This window comes from Phalacrocorax carbo, chromosome 7, assembly GCF_963921805.1.
Source record: "Phalacrocorax carbo chromosome 7, bPhaCar2.1, whole genome shotgun sequence".
NCBI lineage: Eukaryota > Metazoa > Chordata > Aves > Suliformes > Phalacrocoracidae > Phalacrocorax > Phalacrocorax carbo.
The window spans coordinates 53,259,418-53,280,231 of NC_087519.1; the positions used below are offsets into that span (position 1 = coordinate 53,259,418).

Below are 20,814 nucleotides of genomic sequence, written 5' to 3' on the forward strand. Positions count from 1 at the left end.
ATAGGTTTAGGTGCCATTAGTAAAGCCCTGGCTTTATGGACTTCGTGGAGGGGGCTTTGGATCGTAACCAACAGGCAAGAGACAGCTCCCAAGTACTAATTTAATTGTGAAATCTTTGATTTTCCCTCCCCCATTTGCTGTTTGTGGTGCTCATGGAAATGAATTTAAAAGTATTGTGCAATTAAAAAAAAAAAAAAATATTAATGGTTTCCTTCCTCTGGAATTGAGAGCTTTCTTCCGAGCAGGCGGGAGGGGTTTCTGAACATGCCTTTCCTTTTTAGGGGGCTGAATAGAGGCTTCTATCCTCTCATGTTTTAATTAATTTTTCTATAGTTGCTTCATTAATTGATATTTATGTATTGCTTGTTGTGCATAAATTCTGGAAACAGCACGTAAGAGGATGTTCTCATTACAGCTCTACAAGTGCTTGGCCAATACCGGAATATTAATAATTGGAGTCTCATGGAAAAGTACAGTTTGTTTCCCTTTCTCTGAGGTTTCTGTCCCATATGGTGCCTTCAGAGAATAAACAGTTGCTTCAAGAAAGGCATTTTTTTTGTGTGTGTGTGTGCTGCAAGAATACTATGTCTATGGAGGTAAATGCCAAACCGATGGGGATGCAGCTGAAGTACAGCCTGTGTAAGCACTGAGTTTTGTAGGTCCTGTAAACCTCAGTGCGGACAGAAAACTTCCTCCTGGGCGCCCCTTTCCCGGTCCTGCTGGCTGGTGGGCCAGCGTCCCGCGAGCCAGTGCGGGCAAGGACGCAGGCGAGGCGTTTCAGAAGGGGGACGCCTGCTCCCGCGCGTCCGCCTGGGGAAGAGGGGACCGCTTTTGTCACTGCACGTCAAAGCCTCATCGCCTCTGACATCCGCTGGGAGCACGCTTCAGCCTAGCAGCCCTTCCACCCGCCGTGGCTAATTTCACCTTCCCAAGAATAAGTTTCCCTGTTTAAAAAGAAAAATGGAAAAATTCTGGGATTTACAGGAGCAGTTGTTTCGGGGCTCTGGGATCACGGCTGCAGTTTAGCAAAGCATCCCTCCATCACCCGCACGCGTGAGCATCCCCCCATGCCCAGATGCTGAAGCAAGGGCTCCTCGGTGGCCGTGTGCTCAGCAAGCCAGCGCCCCGGCCCCCGTGGGACTGCGCCTGCCCGCCCGACCCCAGCTCATGCCGAAATCACCCGGCGCAGCGGGTGATCCCTATGGCTGAAAAACCGCGACTGATGTACTTCAGCAATGCTCCCGAGCTGTCCTTAGGTTGGCATTTCTCTGTTGACTCATGGCTAAAAAAAGTCTCCCCCGCAGAGCGATCAGCCGGTGTCCTCTAAAGGCATGTGGTCTGCTCAAGAGTGGCGAGTTATGATCTGCCCGTGGAGCTATTGTTATTTGAGATTTTTATTAATCATTTACTACATTTTATGAGGTTAGTCACCTGCATCATCTCTGTGCTGACACAATAATTTACCACTACATGGATAAAAAATAAAATAAAAGATCATTTACTGGCAGCTTACAATGCTCTTACCAGGTTACAAAGGCAGCTGGTGGAGGGAGATTTCTGCAGGGGAATCAGAATAAAACAAAAAGGGATGATGAGGCACAGCCGAAAGGGTATCACTGAAGATCGTTTTTAGACTGAAGCGTGTGATAATCAATTATTCAGAAACATGGCGCTGAACTATCTCTCCCCATGGGTTTATAAACCTCTCTCTGGCTTAGCTCTGGTAACAGTTATCCCGAGATATGCAAGGGTATCACTGGAGGCCACAAGAGGACACTGATATTAGGTACATCATGTAGCTAAGAAGGATATTAGAAAGCACAGAACGAGGTCATATGCTGTGAACGTATATTACTCCACCAAGCCCAACGGTAACGCCGCCAGCTGTGGGTTGGACCCACACGCTTTCACACCAGACTCAGAAAGGAGAGCCCCACCAGGCAGAGGCAGCCTGGGCTGGGTCCACGATGCTCCCGTTCAGGCTGGGAGCAACAAAGCTTCGGGCACACAGCAACCTGCCTCACAGCTTGCCTTCTTGTAGCAGGACGCTCGGGGGGATGCAGGACATCGCCTCTCGCGCGTGAGCAGGACACGGACACAGCCGGCCGTGGCGGGCGAGCGGGGCGCCGCGCCACGCACCCAGCGGGGCAGAGCTGGGCAGGAGGGCCGAGTCTCCTTAAAAACATTTTTTTCAGACTAACTGATGAATTATTTATGAACAATAAGTGGCCAGGATGAACCTGTTGGCGAGCGGCAGCACAGCACGGTTAGTCTTGACAACTAGAACTGACAATTGACAGCTGCTGGTGGACCACTCTTAAGGATATTAGTCTCCTAATACTTACAGGAATAACAAACAATCCCCCCAGTCTCTCCATGCTCGGGAGGCCGTCTCCTCCCGGCCCCCACAACTTCCCTCTCCACCTTCTCCAGCCATGCATGCGTTGAGCCCTGCCATTGCTGGCTGCTCCGGGTTATTTCCCAGGCGACGGACGTTCTCACGGCTGACATGGCAGTCAGCGCAGGATTTCTCCCCGTCCGCGGCTGCTGAGGCCTTGGCAGCAGTGGTAGCCCCTTGAAAGAGGGATGGGCGATGCACAGTGGCCACGGTGATGGGCGGTGCGGACCCCTGCCCCGCCAGCCCAGCGCTGCTCCTCCTTACTGCTGCATGGAAGGAGAAGGGACAATTTGTGTTCCAGACCTATTCCGGGGGCTCCTCCTGCAAAGGGGGCAGAGCAGCTCGGCTGCTGATGGTGAGGGAGAGGTCTGTCCTGCCGCAGGTGGGAGGTAAGGCTGGGTGTTGGAGGGCCACAATCGTGCTAAACCAGGCAAACAGCCCTTCCCCCGCTTAAAGCACTGATATAAAAAATATACAAAAGTCATGTATTTTGCAAGTGTAGAGCTTTCCTAGCAATAATTAGCTTCTAAACATCCCCCTGCCCTGTATAATAAATGAACAGCATAGTAAATGTTATGAGAATAATTCATTATTCATCACAAATAACAAATGAAGGGAATAATTTACCATCCAGTAATCTCTAAAAGGGCCCCCGCTTCTTCTTTAATCACGTAGGGCTGCTGAGTGCCGAGGAGGAGGCCCACGTTCGGTCACACAGACCTCGGGCTGCAGCTGCTGGGTGGGTGCCGTGGCCCTGGGGCCGGCACGCTGCTGCTGGCTGCCGGTGCTACCGCGACCATGACCGTGGCAACCTGTGCAGATGTCAGCCTTTGTGCGGGTAAGGACGGTGGTGCATCTCTGACGTCCTTTCCGCCCCCACGCCCTTTCCCGAGCCCACCTGCCTCCACGCGCGACATGGCATGTAACGCTCCTGCAGCCTGGTATGCTGCTGTACTTTGACCGTCACAAAGAGCCCTGAGGCGTCAAAACAGCAACCAAGGGCACGGGCACACGGGGAAAAAGGAAGACTATTTTTTGGCCTCGTCAGCTTTGTGGGACGCACAACGCCTGCTCCACCTGCCTGGCTGGGCGGGGGGATGTAATCTCCCACCACGTTCAGCATCGCAGACCGAATCCAGCCTTGCTCCCCCGCCGCCTATCTTCCAGGACTTCCCCTCTATACCTCCCCAGGAGCAGCTCTCCTTTTCCTATTTCCCAATACCTTGTTCCAATATCTTTTTCCTTCTCCAGAGCCAATCTGTTGTGTTGCCTGTGCCCTTCAAAGATCACAGTGCTGGACCGCTCCTCCATGGGATCTAACCCCTCGCCAAAGCCTCCCTATTTTGCCCTTCTCTTGGAGAGCACCCCCTAACCCCTTTCCTTGGGACCTTAATGCTGCTGCCGGCTTGGGGGTAGCATTTGCGGACTCATCGCTGCTTTACCTCTGCTGATTCTTATTCGTTTATTGCTCTTCCTTCGCTCGCGGTCCCCCAGCGCTCCAGATGACAAGGCAGCACATAAATCACTGTAACGGAGCGCAGCGAACGGAGGCGAAGGCACACAACTTGTGCGTGCGTGCTGGCAGGTAAGGGCTGCTGGTGGCTCCTGTTGGTGCCTTTCACAGCCCGGAGTCACATCGCACAGAGAGCGGCGCTCCCAGCCCGGGCACCTCCTGCGTCCCTGACCGCTGAGGCTGACTGAGAAAATACCCTTGAGAAATGGGTCCCCCAAAAAAATACCACTCTGTATGCCACGCTTGCCAGCTGCCCTGGGACACCAGCAGCCCCTGCAGATTGTTTTCAGGTGTGATTCGTTTATAAAAAAAAAACAACAAAACAACCAAAACCCAAAATGTGCATGTGCAGCTGATCGACCTGAATATAAAAACTAAAATTCTGCATGTTTTTAGGAAGTTATTATTTTTTATTCTAACCTTTCACCAATATTATTGCTTCTGGATGTGAGTGAGCACCAGAACGTAAAGGGTAGTTAAAAGCATCTGCCTATTACACAGTAACTGCCCTCCTGTGAATTTAGCTTGGTGAGTGCATTTAATGTGTTTTCCAATGATTTCAGCTCCAAGTTTTGCTAAACTTGCATTTTTGGAGACTATTTCTGAGTAAAGATTTCCATAGGATAATCAAGATAACGCCGGCAAACTGACTTATGACCTCCAATATCTCAAAATATTCACAAACCTGCTGACTAACCGGGTCTGTTTTTGGCTCTGCGGACTTTCCATCCCTGAATGGAGTGATTAGGGACAAAAAGGGGATTTATAATTAAATCAGCGTGAGCTAATGAAACCCTGCTGTGTGCTGACGGCGGCCTCGGAAGACTTCGCCAAGGTGCTGTGCTGAGGGTCGTTTGACACCATAAAACCCCACCACCCCAGCGAGGCCTGAACGTCTCTCACCCAGGAATAGAAACATCAAATCCGTGCAACAGCCTCAGTCTAATGTTTAATTAGGGAGCTGAGCTGATCCGACCCCCAGAAGACGTCTAGAAGATGCTTTCTGAAGACAAGCGAGACAAGAAGAGTCCCACCAAGCATTGCAGCTGCCTCCCAGCCTTTCTGGGCTGCTCTTTTTCCTCGGGGTGGTGCAGAGCGATGTTTCGGACTCATCATTTCTACACCCACCTCCTGGCTCTGAAGGACTGTCAGATTTTCATGCGTGTGCATGATTTTATCACTAGACCCCACACAACCTACCTACAAGAAGCCTGCAAAGAGCTTCCTTAGATACCTGCAGTGCAACAGGGTCCCCAAGACGATCCATGAAATGCTGCATTTCCCAGGAAGCCCTGATGTAGCCAGGCTGCCTTAACAAAGAGCTAAAGCGCTAATCTGAACTCGTGCCTGCGTGGGTGGGGGGTGCAAGCTATGGTTTGACCCTCCACAAATGTGCTCTTCAGCCCCACCTAATCCTGGCTCATAGCATTGACCTGCCGAGTGGGACCTTGGCGGGGGTTAATGGAAAGTTTACTGACGTTTTGACCCTTTTAATTGGCTTTATGCCGTCTGAGGCTTTATCGGTCAGCTTTGAAGTCTAACCAGCTCCTTTGTGAGGAATTCATATTTGGCACGCTTGCATGAGACATAATGTGGTAACAGAGGTAGCTCTATATGTATGGTAATTTTTAGAGCTGACTGACATTTTTCGGATGGATAAGTTCACTGAGAAATGCAGGAACTAGCGGTATTTGTGAAAAAAATTAGAAAGTGTTCAAACGTTTCCTTTTGGCCTGTCAAAAGAAATGGTTTGGAGATAGGGAGACATTTTGTTTCAGCGTCGGCAAAACAAAATATTTTGACTCTTTGTTTTGAAACAAGCTTTGTTGTTTAGAAACTGACCTACATTTTAGGAAACCATTTTTTAAACCAGCATTATGTAATTAAAAAAGAGCATTTCTTTTCCTGCTGAGGAAAATGCTTGGTTTCACTAATTTCCCCCACTTCTGGATTTGACAGCCGAACTGAAAAATCCATATTCATCTACCTCTCTCACTGGTAACACTCATCCTGCATCTCCAACTGCTAAAAGAAAGCAACGCCTTCGTGCAGCCTCGCATCCCGGCCGTTACTCGGCATCCCTGCTTTCACCGTGCAAAAAAAATGGGGGGGGGGGGGGGGGGGGGCTGCTAAACCAGACGTTGGTTTTGGGATGCCCAAAGCGCGGAGGCATCCCGGGTACGTGCGGCCACGGGTGACCCGCTGGCCCTGGCACAGGGCGTGGACGTGCCTGCCCGCGTCCCACAGCCGCGGCCGCCCCACCGCACCTGGGCTTGCCCCCCGCCAGGCGCTCTGCCCTTGTCCGGGCTTTATTTAGCAAAGCGGGTTAATGAATAACTCCCTTGTTTCGCCAGCAAAATGAACCCTCGCTAACGCCTTATCTCCCGATCACGCGCAGCGAGGGAGCAGAACAAAGACGGATTTGTCGCGTCCTCTGTTACTCACCGCCTGAAATGGCCGATAGGGCTCAGCAATGCGGCCGCGCTGCTTTTTAATGGCTAATTTATCTGCTTTCTGCTTCCCTTCCCACCCATGAGTTTCGATTCCAAAAATAGCTTTAATCAAACAGTCGCTGTGGAGCTGGCTCTGTTTATGCACAGCTCGGTTTCGGCTCTGGTGCTCTCAGACAGCTGGTTTGCTGGTGTTTAAGCTCACCGTCCGCCCCAGCCGTGCCGGCTGCAGAGCAGGGACCCTCTGGAACCATCGGGCACTTTCTTGCGCCCAGGATGCCGCGGACAACGAGCCCCGGTGCCCTGCGAGCGGAGCCGAAGGGCCTCGCGGACATCTCGTGGTGGGGAAGCTCTTCAGATGCTGCAGCTCCCCGAGACACTTGAAGCCACCCAAGCCCTCGGGGGTACCCTCACATGCTGTAAAGTCTGCTCATTAACAGCAGATGGGTTTGGGGGTTTAATACGCCCACAGGCAGCTCCGTGAGCTGCCCCCGGTACCCACATCCCCACTGTGATGGTATCTGAGCATCAATGGAGAAACTTCCCGTTGGATGCAGTGGAGCCAGGATTTGAGCCCAGGCTTCATCAAAAGCTATTGACACACCTAATGTTCAGTCTCACTGCTTTCTGGGCCTTGGCCTCCCCATCTAATTTGATGAAAAGCTCTTCTGCCCAGGGCCTGGCTGGACACTAGCCATTAGAGCGTTTTCATGTCTGATGGGGTAGCTGGACCCTATTGCCACAGAAGCACATCCAGTACTTTTCCCCCTCCTCTCTGCATCCCTTTGGGAGTTTGCTGCAAGATTCAGGATTGTGAGGAATTCCTAATAAACATCAGTTTCCTATAGGTTGTTTTCATGCCCTTCGTGACAGAGGAGCCTTCAGCCATCCATTTCTAGGCTCTGCAGGAGAAAAGGGATGCTTTAGTTACACCGGTGGGCAGGAAATAGAAATGCATTTCAGCGCCCTGCCCAGCACTGCGGTTAGCAACTTCTGGCTCACCCACAGCGCATCGCCAGTGCCATTTGCTGCTATTTTAGTTTATTCCCTTTCCCTGCGACCCCGCTCGGTTTCCTATAGAAGCCCCGGGCGCAGGTTGAGGCTCGGTGGCTGGCACGGGGCAACGACACGGCTGCAGCCGCGGTGCCTCAGAGCACGTGTAGCTGCTTTACAAACTATTTTTCCAGGACATCACAATTCAAAACTCATTTCCAGTCCTATTGTTATTCTCAGCCCTGGGCAATCGTACTACAGCCTCAGTCTCCAGCTCTGCCAGTCACTCCTGTTAAACACACCGAGCTTCCCTTCCAGTTTAGGGTTAACAAAAATTGAATTTGTGCGGCCAAATACAGGCAGAGATTTCATTCCCGTGAGGCCCTCTCTGCATTACTGAATCCCAGTCCCTTTCATGCGAAACAAAAATACACCATAGATATTTTTTTAATAAAATATTATTTTACTAAATAATTAAATATAAAATAAAATAAAAAATATCTCCAGCAAGGGAAAGGGCAATAGATGCAGGAGATACGCACAGGGCAGTGTTGCCGCTGCTCACAGCAAGTCGGGCTGGGTTTGGAGAATGACACGCGCTGGATAAAGCCCCCAAATTTTCAGAACTTTCCAAAGCACGTTAGATCGACCCCTCAACAATATATTCGTGACTGTGTAGTAACAAATTTCCCCAGAGGTATTATCTGTCCTTGTCCTTTGCTTTCCGTGAACATCCGCTCCTACACAGGGATGCTAACGAAGAGCGGGAGGTTTTCGATTCAATCTGTGGGATTTTTCACTTTCCCCTTCCCACGCCAGTCTCAGGATCATCCACTTGTGGCTCAGCCATAGATTTTAAAGAAGGAGGCAGAAAACATCAGATAACTCGCTCTCTCCCAATACTTCTGCCGGTGCTAATCCATAATGCTGAGCTACTAAGCCACGGCTGCGTGTGCTGCCGGGGGCTACGGCTGCTGGGGCCGAGCGGGAGCAGGGCTTAGCCCGTGGCATGGGCAGCAGAGGGACACCTGGAAAAGCTGCCTTCAACACAGCAAAGTCTTTAAGAACAGGCAGAAAACCACCTGCCATCGCTCCCTGGCCATGCCAGTGCTGATGTGTTTATTGTGGGTACATTAATAATTATCATCTATAGTAGTAACGAGCAATAATAATTAAATGCAATCATCATGACAACAATCGTAACGATTATTATTTGTGAACTTTTGAGATTTTTAATGAAGGATTTCAGCGCTAGGTCGCCTGTTAGGCAAATCTGCCTTCACACCTGAGGTTATAAAAAGGAGTAAGGATTGCCCGTCAGCCGGTTCTACGTTATCTCCCTTAAACGTGAACGTAGGCGACATTAAATATGGAGCTACATGTGTATAACCAATCATTTAAAATAACTGTCAGGGCCTGCAGTGGCATTTAGTAGGTAATAACTAAACCACGGTTAGCTCAAAAAATATTGTTGACTAGTTTTACATGCGACTCTTACTGGCTTTTTGTTGCGGAGAAACAACCACTCGAGGCTCCCAGGAGAGTGAGGGCTGTGGCGGGAGCGAGCTAGCTGAAGTACAAGCTCTCTGCCTTATCAGCCTTCTTTTAAATGGCTTTTCTTCAAAATGACTCGGAGTTTTGGAATTTCCCCTCCAAATTCTCTGCCTGCACTTTTGGCGCTTGCTGTACCTATGCGGTTTCATCCCAGAAGGGTGCCGCAGACAAGTGTTGAATCTGCACAAATGTTTCCAAAGCAAAACAGTCAAAGTGCTACTCTATCTCCCTGGCTCTCTGATGTTTAGAAATAAACATTGGCAGTGCCTATTTAGGGAGCTCTGGAGCATTTCTGGGCAGCTCAGCGGCACGCTCTCCCCCGGACCGACGGAGCCTGCGGTTTTGCTTGGTGACGGAGACGGGCAGGCTTGGCAACGCCGCCCTAGGAAAGGGAGGAAGGGGCACCTGAGCTCCCGCATGGGACCCCTGCAGCAGCCGCGTGTTCAAGGCACGGCGCCCCGATGGTCCCCGGGGAGCAGAGCTGCCCCGTGGCCCTGGGACAGCCCGTGCCGGCGCTGGACGTGCCGCAGCATCGCCCGGCCCGCGCCCAGCCCGGCTTTACGCCCGCCCTCCGCTCTCTTTCCCGAATCTCCAGCCCCTTCCTCACGCATCTAATAGTCTCCCGCTTCCCTCACTGGAAGATATGTTTTCCACACCCCACCTAATCTTACGTGTAAAAACCCCTTAATCTCCTCGCTCTTTGATGGCGTGCTTTGCTCCCGCTCAGAGAACAAATTCTAATATCTAAATTTCCAAAATTATTTTGTTTAATCATTCTCTACTTCTTATCTTGCCTGTCTTGACTTCCTTCTTCTAAGCCTTGATTTGTTACTTCTAAGATTTACTGCAACACACAAATTGTTTCTATTTGTATCTGCGCGTGAAGTCGGTTATGAGGTGTCTTGGGAAAATTCACTTTAAAAACATAAAATGAAAATAAACGCCAGGGGAAGCTAAGCTGGCTTGTTGTCAATACATTTTCCACCTTAGGAGGTTTTAATTTTATTTTTTTTTCTTTCTTATCTGTGCATCACTTACATTACTGCCTTTTCTGGGAATCACTCCAATGGCGGGACTAAAGGGTCATAATTTGATGGAATACAGTGACGGTGACGCCGGATAAAATGTGCACACGCTGTTCCTTTCCGTTAATGTTACGAGATAGCAGGATGTTGGAGAAAATGGATGACCTACTTTTATCCTCTGCATTAGAGATCGGTTTTACAAGGCGGCAAGGCTGTTTTGAAAATACATGCAGAATCCAAAGGGGGCTGTACCTGTATCAACCCCGTGACTTCCATTTATACTGGTGTAAGTAAAATCAGAATTGCAGAGTAAAGATAAAGGGGAAAGTACAAATATTTTTGTGTCTGCAGCAAAGCTCCACCCTGCTATTCTTGGGAAACTTCACGTCCAGCTCTGCTTTGAGAGGGCATTTAATCACCCTCCACTGCTTTTAATTACATTAGCGGCGTTATTGTAGCTGTTATCGTCTGAGGGTACGACTGAGGCAGTATTTACACAGAGCAGCAATACCATTTGTTGGACCACAGCTGATACGCTGACAAGCTTTTTGGCATTCAAGCCTGAAAAAGGGGTTTGTGTGCCTGAAAACATACCTGCTTTTTTTCCCCCCCTAAACTACCACTTTTTCTAATAAAAGGTATTACATCTCCTCGTAGACTTTGCCCCGTTTAATTACATCAGCATTGAAAATAGGTGTACTGAATTCATAATTTGTTTTGTCCCCAGCCCACGCTGCCAGCTCCAGCTGGGGCCCTCTGTTTCCAAACTGCTTGAAAAGATCTAGAGCATCAGGTTGCAATTACGGCTGTATACGTATTGACTCATTTTAATGAAAAAATATCAGCAAGAGCATAAAGCCTCAGACTTTGGGCTTTGAAACAACCCTTGCCTTTGAGATGGAGGGCTGAGGCTCTCAGGGGTTGTGGGTACATGTTCTTGCGCAGGGGCTGCCCTTGCCCGAGGCGTGCGAAGTGACCGCTGTTGGTGCCAGCATTGGGGCTGGACGGGGCTCGGGTCTGACCCAGCCTTGCAGCTCCTGTATCTCCACCTTGCTCTACAATTATTTTCATACTGACCCATTTCTCTGCCTGGAAGAAACCCAAAGCAGAAGCCCCCAAACACTTGAACTCATTGTATTTCAGCTCAACACGAGCAAGAAGCATCCAAAATCTTTAGCCAAAATAATTTCTTACCAAGTTTCCAGCCAAATTTGCAGGCTCGGGAGAGTCCACGGATCACAGCTAAGCAGCCGGCTATTTGCTGCATAACATTGCTTCTAATTGCAAATGGGCAAACATAATATAGAGTCTCATTAATTGGTCAAAAATAACACTGGGAATTCGATGTAATGGGATCAATGCTTGGATACAGTGATGAGACATAAAAGTGCTCAGTGCACGGGCGAAATGCAAGCCGCTTGGCTCGCAAAATGAAAACAATTCTTAATGCTTCCTTGTACCTCGGCTACACAGCGTTTAACTTCTTTTTTGACTTTAACATTGCAGAATGGCTTTGTTTTGGTCACGTGCACAGTGGCCTCCTCTTAGCGTTTATTCCTCAGGAGTAAGGATTTTATTTAATGTAGAAATTGCAGACTGAAAGGATTAATCGTCTGTATGCCTTCTTCCTCGGGGAATTTTTTTAGAAGGAATATATTTGTTTCATAGCTTTCTGTGTATATCTTTTGGTATAAGTGCTTGCTCCCCCTCTCCCCTTCTCCCCAGCTTGTTTACTCAGGGAATAAAAACTTGACCTTGACTTTAAGGTCTTTGGCGTTTCAGACTGTACACTCAGCACAGAGTAAGGGGAAAAATCGATGTGAACCGTATTAGACAAGTAGAAGAGTAATGCATAAGTGCTGGGAAGTCATCCTGGAAATGGAAACAACTGAGGTAATTGTTAAAGGAGAGCACATCCCGCTGATGCATCTCGTGTGGTTAAAACCCCACGCCCCACCTTCTTTCTGCACCCTTTCTCTCCCCAGCTGTCCAACGCCTCCGTGGGGCCGTGAGAAGATGGGGGTGACATGGGCCACTGCCTTCCTCCCCGACTCCAACTCGCCCCCAGCTGAGGTGGGTACCTCGGGAGGGCCCTGGTGCATCCCCACCTGCGACTCTGGGTATTACAGGGGTCCTGCGAGCATCTGCAATAAAAGAAATACATCAAAAGAAGCAACACGAGAACGGGCAGTTCAGCAGATAAGAGACATGACGGTGTCAAGGCGGATGTCAGCGATTGATAAGGTTGTGTCTGTCACCAGCGGGCTCAGAAAGTACCCAGTGCGTACTCTGTTTTGGGGGAAACTCTGCTGTTTCCTTGCCGTTTCTCCATTTACGGAGTGAAATCCTAGCTGAGCTGCCTCGGCATACTGCTGGGACATCGAAGTCAGGGAGGCAAAGTCAGGCTTCATCTACCAGACCTGCCTTTCCGGGAAGCCGTAGGGATCATTGCCGTTTAAACGCAAATCATGTTTGGTTCCATATATTTAAATACTAGCGAAATGTCCTCAGCAATAATAGCAGACTTTTGACACATATATGTATGAAATTTTTAATTAATTAGATAGCATTAGACTACCGGTTGTGTCCTCAAAACAGCTCAAAAGTACTGTTTTAAAGGGAATTAATATTTAATAGGAAAAAAATGCAATAGCTTCCCAAAGCCTTAATTAAATGCTTATACCTTCATGGCTTTTACAAGTGTTTTACTCATAATTTAGTCTGCCAGGGAATTGCATCGCTGGCGTTTTCTGCAACAGGGGGAGTGCCCTGGGAAGTGCACCATCCATCAGGCTTCTTTTCTTCAGAGCCCCTGTTCCCCTTCTTAAAAAAGGAATTGCTGAAAGCCTCTGGGAAAAAAATATGTCTGCCTTTCCCTCGAAAACAACCTGCTGGAGGAAGGAGGAGGGGGTGGCGGAGGTGCAGCACCAGGCGTGCTGGCCCCCAGCCCCCCGTGAGCAGAGGCTCCCCGAGAGCTGCGGGCAGTGCTGGGGGGCACCAGCATGCACAGGGCCAGATTCCTCCCCCCCGATGGCAGCCAAGTGCCGCATCTACCCATTCCTTAGGATTATCAGGTTAATATTCCCGCAGCTGGAACGTTTGGGGTCACCTCCCAAATACTGTAAATGATAGCCCTCACCAGGGAACGGCCCCGTGCAAAGGACCGGCGAGATTAACGCCCTGCCTGTGAAAACAGCTGGCTTGAGGTGGCAGTAATGGCCGTTCCTCCTATCAGTTAGACCCACATATGTACATCCTTATTTGCAAATAATCCGTAGGCCTCACCAAATAATTACCATTTTCCTGTTAACGATATGGAAAATTAAGCAGAAGACAGCTAAAGTGAATGTCAAGCTGAAGCCCTCTAAAAACCCATGCTGTTGTGAAAAACATTGTTTAGGGGAACTTGAGAAGCCGGATGGTAAAATTCAGTCACTTTTTCCAGGGCAGAAGAATTTATAGACCCTATCTTCAGCACAAACACTCTCTATTAGCTTCCCCTGCTTTTAGAATCGGGTTCCACTAACCTTTATTTATCGCACTTTCTCAGGACTACACAAATTAGGCAAAAATAGCATGGTAGTCTCTTTTCGGTTTAAGCACGTAAAGCAAGTACATGCAACGTCTGGCATGAAGAGTTTCAGCCTTGGTTTTATTTCCATAACTGTTTCAGAGCCCCAGATGCTACTGCTTAAAGCCACCCTCTACACCAGCGGGGCTTCTTCAGTACTACTGCGTTATAAATAACACTAACAGCAGTAATAATAGCGAGTAGTTCTTAAGTTATCTCATATCTCTTCAATTTTGTTCTCGCAACGCCATGTCAGGACATTTTGCCTGAGCTGATGGGAGGAAGGGGTATTGATTTTTCTCAAGATTGCTGGCTTTTTCTCATCCTATTTAGTGCCAAGGGCTGGTACAAATTGTGCCGGGAGCACGGCACAGCGCAGGCACGGCCGGGCCGCGGCAGCGCCTGCTTGCTCAGACCGTTCACAGCAGGGACCTTGCTTGAAATCGCGGTGTATTCTGAGCTGAGCTATGCGAGGGATAAAAGCAGGGCATCGGCGCTTGGCAGAACCGTACGGTCGGGTTTTGCATACGGGGCAAAAATGGAGAACGCGGCGTGGGGGGGGTTGGGCTTTTTGCTGCGGCTTCTTTCATTCTGCTGACTCGGCGCAGAGGTTGAACATCAGGCTTTACCCAGTGAACTTAGATGAGCTGGTAGTAGAGGTGTGCGGGAGGAAGCCAGAGAGGAGCGAGCGGTCCCTACCTGCCAGGTCTTGGGTCGCCACCAGCGTTGGCGGGACACGTGGCCCCATCGGGGAGAGGGAGAGAGCCGGGGTGGGAAGAGGTTTCGGCAGCTTCCTCGAGATATCCTCGTAGTGTTCATGGCTGGGAAGCCGAGCAGGGGAATCGGCGTCGCTCGAGGCGCTTCTCTCTGGCCTTATTCTGTGGTTTGCAAAGGAATTTGAATGGAAAATGAAGAGACTTTGAGGACAAATCAGAGGAGGAAAATGGGACCAATACAACAAGAGGAGAAGAAATTAAAGGAGTGGAGTCTGGGCTTGAAAAACTCTTTGGTATCAGCATTCCTCCCCACCAAAAGGAAGCATTTTATTTTCCCTGGAAGGAGACAAAACGAACAGCAGGGACTATTGTTGTGGCAAGAACACCTGGAGATGTGCTAGCTGCAGCGAGAGCTCGCTGGCAGGGATAGCAATGGCATAATTTGCAGCAACACCTGCAGTTGGCCCAGCAACCATCTCTCCTCATTAATTAGCAGAAGCAGTAGTCTTGCCAGACAGTCCCGTTGGCTTTTGCCTGATTACTGTACCCCTTAGCTAATGAGCCATCCTCTGCCCTCCCTGCTGAGTGAGGTACATCCAGCCTGACCGCAGAACGGGCACGGAAACCCACTGTGCGGCAAAGGGGGTGACAGCGCTTGCCACCGTTTCGTGTACATACCCTGTGGGTCATATTTACTGCAACCGCATGATTCAACAGCGGTGGGCTGGAGGCCTACGGAGATAATAGCAGAGGTTCATCAATGACTCCCCTGTCTCGCCCTGTGTGTCTAATTTTATGCTGCAAGGCATGCAACCATGTATGTACGATTCTGGCTTTTACTCCCTGAAACGATTTTGGATTTTATGGAGTTTTTATTCACAATTCTGTCTCGGTCCTCCAAGCTGACAAACACGTCCTTTCACCTCGCCTCATTTTCTCTCCCTGAAAATAAGAACCGCGGCACTGTCCTTCAGAACCGATTTGGTTTCCACCAGCGAGACGATACCATAACCCAGCTCTGCTTAACCCCCGTTTCCACAATGCCGTCCCGCTATGCAAGAAAGCAACACGCGGATCAGCACACGGGGACCCCGGGGCACCTTTGCATGGCCATTACGTGCCCCCCCCCCATACAGCACTGTCCCGGCGGTGAATGACTGCACCAGTGGAGAAATTAATACAAGGCGGAGGAAGGCGGCAGCCCTTATCAAGTCTCTGGCAAGCTCTGGCTTTCTTTTCCAGGGTCGCACTGATGATCCAACGTCAACTCCTGGCCACGGCTAAGGGACTGTAGGCTGCTATCGGGGGAGCTCCGCATCTCGGTGCAAGAGGGCGGTAACGCCGTGGGGGCCGAGCCCCGCGGTCGTGCCGGCAGGATCCCGTGTGCCCGCGTACAGTGCCGAGCCTCAGGCAGTCCTGCCGAAGTCATTTCGTGCACAGTTTAATTCTTTCCGCAATGGGGAGGGGGCCTTGGTCCAAGAAAACCTGATCCAAAATGATCAAGGTGGCTTAATAACACAAGGCGAACGGCAGTGCTACGGCCCTGCTAGACAATAGCAAAACACATTCGGTTACGCAGCTCAGACCTTGCTGCATTACACATGTAATTAGGTTGTTTCCATGGTAATGATCTAATTATGGTCTTCTTGGCTTTGTGTAATCACATTTGCTGCATTTTGGCAGAGCTGTTTTCCTTATTTTTGAACGGCAACACTTGGCAAGATGTTCCTTCTGAAGCCGAATAATAATTTTGCCTGATGGAAACCGACAAGTCTGCGAGATTTTATTTAAAGCAGGGTTGAAGATACAAGACAAGGCAAAACTATATATATATATATAGCGTATATATAATATATATGTATATATAAAGAAGGATCTTTATCCCTGTAATTTCTATTCCTCTTTCCTTCCTACCTTTTTTTTTTTTTTTTGCAAGTGCTTAAAATAATGGATTGAAGCACTGGCTCCCACGTGGGAGGGGAAACTCCAGAGACCTCGCTTCTGTTCCCAGGGTTAGTGATGGGCTGACCTTAGGGCATGAGATTTCACCTCTCCCTGCCTTATTTTCCTGGTCTGGGGGTAACGATACCGACTTCAGATAAGATGTATATGCAAAATGTACATTATTTCCACTCAGCTATCTCAGCTCTCGGTAAGCATGATGCCTTAGAGACAGCCGGTGAAATCCCGGCCCTGCCGAAGGCCAAGGGCAAAACTCTTGCTGATTTCCATAGTGCTGCAATTTCCCATGTGCCTGTTCAAACACCTTAGGAAAAATCAGATACAAAAAAGCCAAGTCCAGCTGCCTTGACCAATACGGATTGTCCACCCCGCCGCCCCGGAGCTGAGCGAGCAGGGTGGGATCAGGCCTCTCTTAGCTGCCTCGGCACGGCGGGGGGATCCGGCCGCGGGGTCTTTTGTTCACAGGAGGGATCCCCTTTACCAAGCACACCCCTCCCTACAGCTCGGCTTATCCCTCTGTTACAGGAGGGGTTTAGGTGTTCCGGGGTGGTTTCAGGGAGCTGCAGAGTTCAAGGCTCTGCTAAAGCCAGTGCTCGTAGGGATTTGTCATGGTCCGTGCTCTGTTGTGCAGGAGAGGTGCTTAGTATAGCCCGTAATCTCTCCTAAGGCAACTCTCTCTTTGAGCCAGCTGCAAGATCTGGCTGTAGTTATCACTTATAAAGATTTTTAAAGCTTTCTTGCAAAACAAAAGATATATTTCTAGCTTGAGCAATAAGTGATCTGGGGAAAGATAGGAGATGAAAGGTCAAGCGAGAGGAGCTTGTGAAATCACACTGGAGCAGAGCTGCAGGCTGCAGTCAGCCAGGAGCTTGTATTGCAACCGACAAGGCCATTCATGGGGAGGGTTTTGATCAGAGTTGCCATGACAATAGGAAACACCTAAAAAAGGTCTATGAAACGTTATATCGGCATCAAGCCAAAAGTTAAGCCAAATCCCATACTCTGGTTATTCCTATGAGTCAGTAGCTTTCATAGTAGTACTGCTAAAGGAAGGATTTGGTCCTCTGACTTTGAAGATTTGGGAAAATAGGTATGAAATGTGAATTACGATAGAAAAGATTTGCGCTGTAAAGCATTCGCTGTGGAAGGTTGTTGGAAATCTCACAAACACTGTTTACAGCCCTTGCTTGGCGTACTGAATATGCACACACGACAACGGAGTCCTGTGATTTTGATGGACAGGCGGGTACGGCTGCTTTCTGAATGAATACAACATAACACCCGCTCGGCACATCCTCTAGGGCCTAGGGATTGAAATTTCCATCTCTAAACCTCTACAGAGAGATTTCAAATCCAAAATGAGTGGCACTGAATTTCAAGGACCCAGCGAAAATAATTCACTTTTGAAAGCAGTGTTTTCTCAAGATACCGGAGGCGAGAAGAAAACCTGGTGTTGCCGTTTTTTTGGAATAAATAATGACGTGGGGGTAGGTGGTTTTTTTTCTTCATTTGATGCACCTCTGAGTGCAGGATCCCTGGAGCTCACAGCAAGGCCCAGAGACTGCGTCCTCTGCCGGGGTGGTTTTCTGCAGCACTGACCACGCTGTTAGCCCAGAGAGAGTGAGCGATGCTATTGTGCTTTCACGTCATGTTCTGCAGAGAATAAATCTAACTGCGATTAGTTATTGCCACTTAAGATTTAGCCGATTGACACCTCTCAAATGCCAAAATATACTCAGAGAAGCCCACAACAAATGCTTGTGAATGGACAGGCAACTGCACGGCGGTCATGGAGAAAGTCCAATAAGAGCAGTGGAGGGGGGCGGATTTCAGGTCTGTCCGGCCGCTGCTCCTCGCGCAGCCTTTCCCGAGGACCTTTCAGCAGCTCACAGCTACCTGACGCCCACATCTTCCCTGCAGAGCGGCTACCTTGTGTGCCTTGCTGGAACATCGTTCTCCACTGACGTGCAGCCACCTCCTGGATGGGATGACAGAGCGGCCAGTAAGCAGGGCACAGCCTTCCTAAGACATTTTGTGCCTTCCCCTTCCCCCTCCCTTGTCTTTTCAACCAGCCATCGGGAGGAAGAGGAGGGTGGCCATCAGCTGGAGGTCGGTGGCCCCAAGGCTGAGAGAGGAGAGCAAGCACTGAGGCTGGTGGGCACCAAGCTGCAGCAACCCTGCTCGCTCAAGGCTGGGGCTTCCCAGAAACGTCCCGCCGCCGGGCCCTCACTGGAAACCCTACAGGAAAGCCCCCAGCTGCGGGGCAGCCCACCGGTGAGTGCCCGGGGGCGAGGGCTGAGCTGCCTGAAGGGGGAGGGTTGGGCCCCCTCCGTATTGTGCATCCCTGCAGCACAGCAGCGTTCTCTGGGATGCACAACGCAGCCGTGACGGGTATCACCTCCTGCTCCTCGTCCTGCCTCCTCCCTGCCCCAGAGTTCAGCGGCAGAAGGGACAGGCTTGCCTCCGGAGCCAGGGGTGGTATGTTAATGAGAGCCCCATCCGCCAGAACTGCTGGTTCTTGTACTTTGGCTCTGGTTGTGGTGTTGGAGACACGGAACGGCGTAGTTTACCGTGCAGGCTGCGGAGATGCCCCCGCTGTGCAAAGCCGCACGTGTCAACCCCAGTAATCACCACGTCTTGCCTTCAAGGTGTTGTAGGACTGAAATCAGAGCTGAGGAGCCCGTCCTCCTTTTCACAAGTTTGTGCATTTCATTAATGCCACCAAGGGTTTTACGTGTGCCTGCAGAAGAGACCAGACTTCCCAATTTATTCTGCCCTTGTTTCCTTCTTTCGTAACCCAGCTATTTGCATAATACAGAGCAGCAGTGCCAAGTGCCGGGTGCCTCCGTTCCTGCTGCACAGGCTCCATATGCTGCCTATCTGTGTTAATCCCAGGGAGCTCTGCAGTTGCAGGAGGACAATTTTCAAACTGTACGCGTCTAAATTCGAGCTGACACGCGGCAGCTTTAATTCACGGACTGAACTTGATCCTTGCTCACACCCTACCCATCGGATAACCTTACCACCACGATCAATACAGCCAGATAATTACAACTAGTAGGAAAGCTAAGTGTATATTTCCAGGTTTTTTTCATCAAAACAAGGTCCTAGTGATGTGTTCCTGCCAAGGCTTATACAATTCTCCTTTATTACGCTGGGAGCTCACACAAGCCTAATACTGTATAATACCCTTTACATGAACACTCTCAACCAGAAATTCCCTCTCATCTAAATCTAGCTCATCTATCTTGGTATGAATCTCTAATTCTGCATCTGTAGGGGGGAAACTGTCCCCCTCTTTCCCTTTTGATCTACTGCCAAATCCTGACGTCAACGGACAGAATGGGAATGACTGAGAAAAATGAAAGACTGGCCCACGAAACTTCAGAGATTTCGCCTTTGGGCTTCACTAAAGCTGGCTGATGTAATTTCCCACTTTCCCCGGGTCACCCCAGATCTCGTTTCTCAAATATACGTTGCCCTTTTGCTCTTTATATATTTGCTTTGCTGACGGTTGAGAAAAGCTTGCCCGTTGCAGCCGTTGCCTTAGGAAGCGATCCCGGCAAGCAGAAAGCCATTTCACACCGCCGCAGGAAGCCCAAGCCCACTCAGAGACACCCTGATTTTCTGTGTCCGGCAGAGCACCGAGGAGGACACTGTTTCTGACCACAAACCATCGACTCCCAAGCCAAAAAGATATGGGACCACTCAGTGCACGGTGTCAAGCGAAACATGAGCATTTTTCCCTTTTTCACTTTAAAGTACACAGAATCAACGGGGTCCGCAAGGCATGGGTCAGGGCACCTTCATCAGGACCCAAGCAACGGCTCAGCGATAGATAAATCTCACCTCCGTGCCCCGGAGCAGCGCGGGTGGGTGAACCCTCTTCGTCTGAAGTGTAACGGCCGGCTCCGAGTTCTAAGGTGTCGGTAGCAACCCTGCGGTGGCGAGGAAGCAAACGGACTGCAGTCATTGATTGCACTGCTCTGAGTTCGCTGGTATGAGAAAGTTTCACCTGCGCGCACGGTTGTGAGGAAGCCACCGTGAACACGGGCTGTGGCACACGTACCGCGTACGTACACACGGAGCGAGCGATAGGTCGCATCTGGCGCACAATTCATGGCTTTTCTTGAAGGCTGTCACAAATCTGAGATGTATTGGGTGCGAAGAGTACCGGGGTAGTCTTTTAATTAGTCCACAGCTCAGCTGCGTTGTAAAATTCACTCTCTGACATTGCATCCAAGATTTATAACCTTTTAAATCAAAGGAACATCTCAGCCCGAGTTTTTGCTAATCGGAGGTGTTAATGATAAAAGCACAAGCCTGAAAAAGGGACACGTTAGGCAATTATTCACAATATTCAGAACTGTTTCTCAGGCCGATGTGCTACCCTATAAAAATTTATCCGGAAAATATATGGGCCCCCCCCGGCGTCTCGCTCAGATCTGTATGTTATCTGCTTGCTGCCGCCGGGGGTGGGGTGGTGGGAGAGCCGCGCTTCGCCCCTCTGGGGTGAACGCTTCCCAGGACTGCTTGTTAAACGAGCAGGGTATGGATGCTATAGGGCCTTCAGCTCAAGCGCATCCATACTGGCGAGGAACGTGTCTTGGGGAACGCACGCAGGGCTCGGCA

At 49.8% G+C, this 20,814-nt stretch overlaps 1 long non-coding RNA gene across 2 annotated transcripts; it reads right to left on the reverse strand.

The window, feature by feature from the left end:
- Positions 1 to 1,376: 1,376 nt before the first annotated feature.
- LOC135314416 (uncharacterized) lies at positions 1,377 to 6,612 on the reverse strand. 2 transcript variants are annotated; one of them, XR_010373928.1, is made up of 2 exons: positions 6,357 to 6,612; positions 1,377 to 2,664 (listed from the first exon to the last, which is right to left on the reverse strand). It is a non-coding gene; the product is annotated as an uncharacterized LOC135314416 (long non-coding RNA). The 2 variants fall into 2 exon arrangements; XR_010373927.1 differs by having other exon boundaries at positions 1,377 to 2,856.
- Between the last annotated feature and the right edge of the window lie 14,202 nt (positions 6,613 to 20,814).